Source organism: Suricata suricatta, chromosome 11 (genome assembly GCF_006229205.1).
Source record: "Suricata suricatta isolate VVHF042 chromosome 11, meerkat_22Aug2017_6uvM2_HiC, whole genome shotgun sequence".
Classification (NCBI taxonomy): Eukaryota; Metazoa; Chordata; class Mammalia; order Carnivora; family Herpestidae; genus Suricata; species Suricata suricatta.
Window position 1 is genome coordinate 25,793,342 of NC_043710.1, and position 8,751 is coordinate 25,802,092.

The 8,751-nt window shown below is 37.5% G+C and overlaps 1 long non-coding RNA gene across 4 annotated transcripts in view; it reads left to right on the plus strand.

Moving 5' to 3' along the window:
- LOC115306760 overlaps positions 1-8,751 on the plus strand; it is a 58,696-nt gene that overhangs the window by 16,322 nt on the left and 33,623 nt on the right. For all 4 annotated transcript variants that reach the window (XR_003915426.1, XR_003915429.1, XR_003915431.1 and 1 more), the window contains one exon: positions 716-778. This is a non-coding gene — a long non-coding RNA (uncharacterized LOC115306760). The remainder of the gene's footprint in view (positions 1-715; positions 779-8,751) is intronic.

An 8,751-nucleotide genomic window follows, 5' to 3' on the forward strand; every position in this document is an offset into this window, starting at 1 on the left:
GACATTTAAACTTTTGCTGAATTTGCTGTTTGAGGGTGGGAGGCATGGGTACAGAGGGGTCCTGGAACATGGGCCAATCACTCTCTCTCTTAGGTAAATAGGAAATACTAAATTAAATTTAAAATAACATCCAAGGGGGGCTGGGTGGCTCAGTTAGTTAAGTGTCTGCCTCTTGATTTCAACTCAGGTCATAATCTCATGGTTCATGAGTTTGAGCCCCACATCAGGCTCTGTGCTGACAGCGTGAAAACTGCTTGGGATTTTCTCTCTTCCTCTCTCTCTGCCCCTCCTCCACTAATGTTCTCATTCTCTCTGTCTCAAATCAATAAATAAGCATTAAAATAAAATAATATCTTACTTGTTGTATCATTTAGAAAGTGATTATTTACTTTTCAAAAATATCTACCATAGCATCTAAAGGATGACTGAGTTTTATAAAAATTTTCAAGAGTTGATCCATTGTATAAAAATATAATTACTTATATAAAAATACAAAAACAGATTAATGAAGCCTGCCATGTGTCAAGGTCATAGGTGAAGAAAAAAGTTTCACTTGAGATACAAACACTTCAAGACTATAGAAAACACAGGTGAGGTATCTGAATTTCTACAACTTGTGTTGTATGAAAACCCAATCTGAGGAATTAACATAAAGCAGCTGTAGAGCCACTGAAAGCCCTAGAAGCAGAAATGAAAACAAAATATTTCTTTACAGGCTCTTCCAAAACCCAGAGGACATGGGCCTTCTGCTGAAGATAAGCTTACAACATCAAAAGAGGTAAAATAATAAACTATGTGAGTAAGTAAATACTATTAGAGAGAGTCATCAAGTACTATAAACAAAAGAGTTAGCACCAGAGGTGCTGGACTTGATAGAGCAAACTAGAAGACACAACAAAATAAGCATGTTTCAAATAACTACAGAGTTTTAAGAATGAAGGGAGGTGGGGCACCTGGGTGGCTCAGTAGGTTAAATGTCTGACTCTTGATATCCACTTGGGTCATGAGCTTGCAGTCATGGGACCAATCCCTGCCTTGGGCTCCATGCAGAGGGTGGAGCCTGTTTAACATTCTCTCTCTCCCTCTCTTTCTGTCCCTCCCCTGCTTACTCTCTCTCTCTCCTTCTCTCTCTCTCTCTCCTTCTCGAAAATAATTTTTTTAAAAAAGGAGGAAATAAGATCTATAGTGAAAGCAGAAGAAAGTACAGCAAAAGAAAAGACATATTTACGAAAGAATCAAAAGAAAATGCAGTCAATGAAATAATGAATTAACAGGATATTAGAGCTGCTGAGAAAATTAGTGAACTGGAAGACAGAATGGAGGAACCTATCTAGACTGTAACCCCAGAAAGCAGGTGGCAAATACAAATGGCCAGATAGAAAATATGAAAGCTAGATTGAGAAAATCTAGCAGATATAAAATCAGGCTGCCATGATGCACAATTCTTTTTTTTTTTATAATAGTTTATTGTCAAATTGGTTTCCATATAACACCCAGTGCTTCTCCCCACAAGTGCCCCCACCATAACCACCCTTCCCTCCCTCCCCCTTCCCCTTCAGCCCACGGGTTCGTTTTCAGTCAGTAGTCTCTCATGATTTGTGTCCCTGACTCTCCCCACACGGTGCACAATTCTAAAGGCTATACCATTCACCAGGATCCCAATATAAATCGTGGTTTTTGGAGTTTTACAATGTATCAGCCTTTATTTAATAAGAACTCCAAAAGGTAAGAATAAAGAAGATGAGGATAAAGTGATCACTTAAAAAAAGATAATAGATTAGAAACTTCCAAAACTGAAGAAAGATGCAGATTTTCAGTTCCCAGAAAATGTACACGAGTCTTAGTCAGGATACATCAGAATAAATGCATGCCTAAACAATTCGTGAGGAAACTGGAAAATGTCAAAGACAGTGAAAAACAACCAGACATAAAAGAGATTACCTGAAAAGTAATGAGCAACCAGGATTACGGCTGTGTGGCCGTCAGCAAACCCGCCAAACTTTCTAAACATTAGTTCCCTTATTTATAAAGTGTGGGTTTTATGACGATTAGAAAACAACAACAATGTATGCAAAGTACCTGGCTCAGGAGCCCTGACTTTTTATGAGCAACGTGGCAAGCCAGGAAAAAGGAAATAAAATCTTTAAAATGCTGACATAGCAGTCCCGTCATTTAAAAATTCTAAACCCAGAAACGTTTTCATTCAACCATAAAGTATGGCTCATTCACACAGCTGGAGGCTCACAATGGAGAGAACATTATAATACATTCTTAAGTAAAACAACAACAAAAAAAACCCCAAAAACCAAAACAATGAACCAAACAAAAAACTTTTAGTGTTAAAAAGGAGGGCAAACATGCATATATCTTCAGTTTATAGTAATAGCATATAAACCAGTGGAAGACTATCCAACAAATGAATGCACTTGGGTCTCTGTGGAGGAAGGGAGGAACTGAAAAGATGAGGATAAGAGAGCAAAAGTTCTCACCAATTATACCACTGATTGATTATCCATTTAAGCTTTTTATTTGGTGGGCAAATTCCTGAAGCACAAAATCTACCAAGTCTGGGTCATGAAGAAATAGAAACTCTGAACAGAACCATAACTAGAAAACAGAATGGATTAGTGACCAAAACCTTTCAACAAAGAAAAGCTCAGGGCCAGGTGACTTCATTGTTTGATTCTACCAAACACTGAAAGAAACATTAACACTACTTTTCCTTAAGCTCTTCCAAATAAAATGGGAAATCAGGAAACATTTTCAAATTAATTCTATGAGGAATTATTCTGATACCAATGCTAGACAAAACACAAGAAAACTATAGACCAATACTACATATCAATGCAAAGATTTTCAGCAGAACACTAGGAAACAGAATCCAACAGCATATTATAGGATTTACACTATGACCAATTAGGATTTATTTCTGAAGTGCAAGGATGGTTCAATATATGAAAAACAATCAGCATACTCTAGTACCTGAAGGGAAGGCAGGGTGAAAAGTCCACATGATCATCACAAATTATATAGAAAAAGTATCTGACAAAATTCAATACCATTTCATGGTAAAGAAAAAGCTCTCAACAAAGTATGAATAGAAGGAAATCACCTCAACATAATAAGGGGAATATATGAAAATCCCACAGCTAGTGTCATATGCAGTGGTGAAAGACTGAAATCTTCCTCTCCAAGGTCAGCAAAGACACAGGGATGCCCACTTTTGCCACTGCTAGTCAACACAATACTAGGAGGCCTAGCCAGAGCCATTAGACAAGGGAAAAAAAAAAGGCATCTCAATTGGAAAGGAAGAAATAAAACCATCTTTATTTGTGAACAATATGACCTTTGATGTAGAAATCCTAAATATTATACACACATATTTACACAACTTTTGGAACCTATAAGCAAATTCAGCAAAGTTTCAGGATATAAAATCGACACACAAAAACGAGTTGCATTTCTATATACTGACAATGAACAATTTCAAAGGAAATTAGGAAAATAATTCCACTCACAATAGCACCAAAAAGAATAAAATACTTAGTAATAAACTTAACCAGGGAGGCAAAAGACTTATACATCGAAAACTATAAAATGTCGCTGAAAGAAATTAAACAAGACACCAATAAGTGGAAAGACATCCATTGTTTATGGATTAGAAGACAGAATATTGTTAATATCATTCACAGTGATATATAGACTCACTGAACATCCCAATGATGTGTTTTCCAGAAACAGAAACATTTATAAAATTCACATAAAATTTGAAGGAACCCCAAAGAGTCAAAACCATCTCGAAAAAGAAGAACCATGCTGGAAGTCTCACACTTTCTAATTTAAAAACTGATTACAAAGCTACAGTAAACAAAATAGTATGGAGGGGGCATAAAGACAGACATATAGTCAGTGGAATAGAACAGAGAGTCCAGAAACACATATAAGATCAAAAGATTTTTGACAAGAGTGCTCAGACTATTCAATGGGGAAAGGACAGTCATTTCGATAAATGGTACTGAGAAAATGGGATATCCACCTGCAAAGAATGAAATTGGACCCTTATCTTATCTGCACAAAAATAACTCAAAGTGGGTCAAAGACCTCAATATAAGAGCAAAAATTATAAAACCCTTAGAACAAAGCATAGGGAAAAATCTTCAAGACATTAGATTTGGCAATAATTTCTTGGATATTCACCAAGGTCACAGACAACAAAAGAAGAATGAAATAAATTGGACTACATAAAAATTTAAAATTTGTGTGTGCCAGAGGACACAATCAGCAGAGTGAGAAGGCCACCCGAAGAATGGAAGAAAATATTTGCACGTTATATATCTGATAAGGGGTTAAAGTGCAGAATATTAAAAAAATGCCTACAAATCAACAAACAACCCAATTAAAAATAGGCAGAGGACTTGAAAGAAGAAATTTCTCTTAAAAAAAGATGTACAAATGGCCAATAAGCACATGAAAAGATGCTCAACATCACTAATCATTAAGGAAATGCATATTAAAACCCCAGTGAAATAATACCTCAAATCCCTTAGGATGCTACTATAAAAAAAATAGAAAATGACAACTGTTGGAAAGGATGTGGAGACATTGCAACTCCATGCACTGTTGGTGGGAATGCCAAGTGGTGCTGCCACTGCTGAAAATGGTACAGCAGTTCCTCAAAAAATTCAAACCAGAATTCCCATGTGACCTAGCATTTTTATGTCTGAGTATATACCCAAAAGAACTGAAAGCAAAGAATCAAAGAGTTATTTGTACACCTATGTTCATAGCAACATTGTTCACGATAGGCAGAAGGTGAAAGCAATGTGTCCATGGATGAATGAGCTGACAAACAAAATAGAGCAAATACATACAATGGAATATCATTCGACCTTTAAAAAGGAAGGAAATCCTGACACACACACTACAACATGGATGAACCTTGAGGATATATGGTAAGTGAAATAAGCTAGTCACAAAAAGACAAATAGTATAGGATTCCACTTATATGAGGTACCGAGGGTAGTCAGATTCATAGAGATAGAAAGTAGGATGGTCTATGGGTGGGGAGGGGAAAAATAAGCTGTTATTTAATGAGGACAGAGTTTTAGTTTTGCAAAATAAACAGAGTTCTGGAGATGGATGGTGGTGATGGCCACACAACGATGTGAATGTATTTAATGTTACTGAACTGTGCACTTAAAAATGATTAAGATGGTAAATTTTCTGTCTTTTGTCACAATTTGAAAAAAAATATCCACTTATGCTCCACAGAAAAGTAATTCAAGAGGTAGAGATTAGACCAAAAGCTCAACATAAAGTATGTCAACCCAAATGGAAAAAATATTTTTTTTATTAAAAAGTACTTAAAACAAAGAGTCCCTTTGAAAATTTATAATATGGCACAAGAAACAAGTGTTCATTATAAAAAATTAAAAATATATAGGCAAACAAAAATAAGAACTATGTAAAAGATCTGTGCCTCATCATCCAAAGATAATTATAGCTAACTTTTTGGTGTATATCCTTTAAAAATGTTGTAGATACATGTGTGTGTATAAAATATACCAATGAGAATTGTTATCTGTGGGTACAAATGGGGCTGAACAGACAAGCGTGGTCCTTTCTACCCTCTGGACCACTATATACATAAAGCTGCTTAATCTCCCAAATATCTTATTATGAACATTTTCTTTTCTTTTTTAAAGTTGGCTTCATGTCCAGTATAGAGCCCAATGCAGGGCTTGAAGTCATGATCTGGAGATAAAGACCTGAGATGAGATCAAAAGTCAGATGCTTAAATGACCGAGTGATTCAGGTGCCCCTTATTATGAACTTTTTCAAACAAACAAGAAGTTGAAATAAATTTCATAGTGAGCACTTTATATCCACCACCTACATTCAACCATTAACATTTTAATTGTGCTTCATTTATCACACATATAGTCTTCTTTCCATTCATCTATCTGCTTTTTTTGTAAAGTTGTAGATGTCATACATCTCACCCCAATACTTCATCATGCACATTAACTTGTGTTTTGACATAATTTATGAACAATGAAATGTGCGAATCTTAAATATACATCCACTGAGATTTGGCAAATGCACACAGCTGTTTAATCCAAAGCTCCCAAGCTATAGTACAATGACCATCGCCTAGGATGGTCCCTTCACAGTCACCTCTGCCCTCGCTCTCCAGAGGCAACACATGTTCAGATTTTTTCCATCATAGGTTAGTTTCACCTGCTGTAGAATTTCATGCAAGTGGAATCAAGTTTCTACTCAACATAATTAACAGGACTTATTCAAGATCTCAGATAGAGGGGCTTAGGGACAATTTAATTCCTTCTGGTCTCTAGTCATGTTGGAACACCCATTTGATGCTGCTCCCATCCTGATTAGCCACTTGATGTAGCAGTGGGACTTGCCACAGTCTATGATATGGATGAAAATGCCAGGCCACCGTTCACTGGAGTCAGAGGAAAATGGAAATCACAGGTTAGGTGTTTATGAATTATGTGCAAGAAATAGCAACTGCCCAATTCTACTGGAGAATATCTATGGAGTAGTCAGAATAGCATTGTGTAATGGTTTTGTCATTAATCATAGAGTATAAATCTAAGACTATTTGATTGTTTGACAACACATTTTTTGGGCAACAATATATATTTTTAACTCAGCTAAAAGTGTATGTTTAGTGGAAAATTAAATACTAAACTTCTGTGTCTTAAGACACTTGGTGATGCTAATGTGCACAAAATATGTTTGGCATTTACTATCCATGAAGAGTGTCACAGCAAAACGGCCAGCCACTTGGAAACCAGAGGATACAAATCCGTTGCTGAAGAAGCATCGGCATCTATGTAACCCCAGGTGGAACTCAAAGAAGAATGTTTCCACGTTAGGGAATAAATGGCGACTCTTTACATACTGCACGTGCAACATTTGCTGGGGGGTGCCAGCTGCTCTGAAGTACAAGACGAGAACGTTAAACTTCTTTCATGATTTTCACAGACCGAGATCAAAATCAAAGCACAGCCGCCAGTGTCACACTGAACTTGGAGGGAGGTGTAAATAAGATATGCCTCGCACAGAACCCAAGCTGCTGGAATCTGGTAGACTCTTCCCCTAGGCAAGGACTGCCTTTGAGGTTCACTCCAGAGACTGAACGACCACTGGGAACAGCTGGCCCCACAATTTTGAGAACTTAAAGCACCGCAATTCCAGTCCACAAGCCTGAAGGTAATTTGTGAAAACAGTACACCCACAGCTGGCATCAAGCTCAAACCTTAACAAGATCTCTTTTATACTAGAGTGCAATTGTTGGCTAATTGCTCTCAGTTGTTAAGCTGGAAGAGCTACGTGGAGGAGAAAGCTTGGGAGGGGCACAGAGAGCAAGGTGATTTCATTGTGCCTCCCATTTCTCATTCCTTTGGTAGTTAATTAGCAAACGTTCTTTTCTCTTTCCCTTTTTTGAGGTTGTACCAGCAAATATCTGGCCCAACTTATGCAAAACTACCTGAATAATTCATAATGCAGAAGAGCTTATCAGCTCGCCTCCATTTCCTTTTGCCCAAGAACGATTAGCAATGAAACAATTCAAACATACAGAAAAATAGGTAAATAAAATCACCTAGCTTTAACAGTATTCCACATATACACTCAACGTAATATTGCTCTGTAGTCATCACTGCCATATTTACAAGAATATTTGGCCTTTTGCTACGACATGTTGTATGAACACATCCTTGTGTGTAAGTTTGACATATTTCTCTGAAGTGCTTACCTCGTGCTGTCAGCTCTTTGGTATTTGTTGTTCCAATATGGCTCACTCTGCAGGGAAGGGATGAGACCCGATGGTGTAGTGCTTGCAGCATGGCTTTGGGGCCATGCAGATCTGATTTCCAATCCCAGAAATCCCAGCTCAGTGGTGGGCAATTGTCCGCACCTAATTTCCCATTTATCTGATGGGAATACTACCTACCTTGTAGAGATGTTGTGAGGTGATGTCAGTAAAGCATTGGAAGGGTACCTAGCACAGGGTAAGTGCCTGTTATCAGTTTGTATATCTTTTGTGTGTGTCCAGCAACCCATAAAGCTTGGGTCTATCTCTCACTGATGCTGTATTTCCCAGGAACCAGCCAACCACTATGCAGACAATTAACAACTTAATTATGGACTAATATATGTCAGCTTTGCATATGAGGCCAAATTTAGCTAGTAAAATGGTGAAATGGTGGTGTTTTTTTTTGTTGTTGTTAGCAGCTAAAGGTTAGTTTGTACCATGTGTCTGATCTCAAAAACGTAATGAAATTTAATAGGGTTTTAAAGCACTTACCTTTATATAAAGTCAAATTAGCCTATGAGATAAGGGAGCAGTTGGTTATAACCATGAAACAAGGCCCCTGGTGACCATGGGCATTATTTGTTATTTCTGTGAGCATCTCCTTCTCTTCCTGTCCTTAGGTATATGTGTTATTTATTATTAAAGCAAATTGCCTTTATTTATTTTTTTTCATAATATTTTATTGTCAAATTGTTTTCCATACAACACTCAGTGCTCTTCCCCTTAAGTGCCCTCCACCATCACCACCACCTCTTTTCCCCCCTCCCCCTTCCCCTTCAACCCTCAGTTCATTCTCAGCATTCAATAGTCTCTCAAGTTCTGCATCCCTCTCTCTCCCCAACTCTCTCTCCCTCCTCCGCTCCCCCTGGTTCTCCATTAGGTCTCTCTTGTTTTCCTGCTAGACCTAT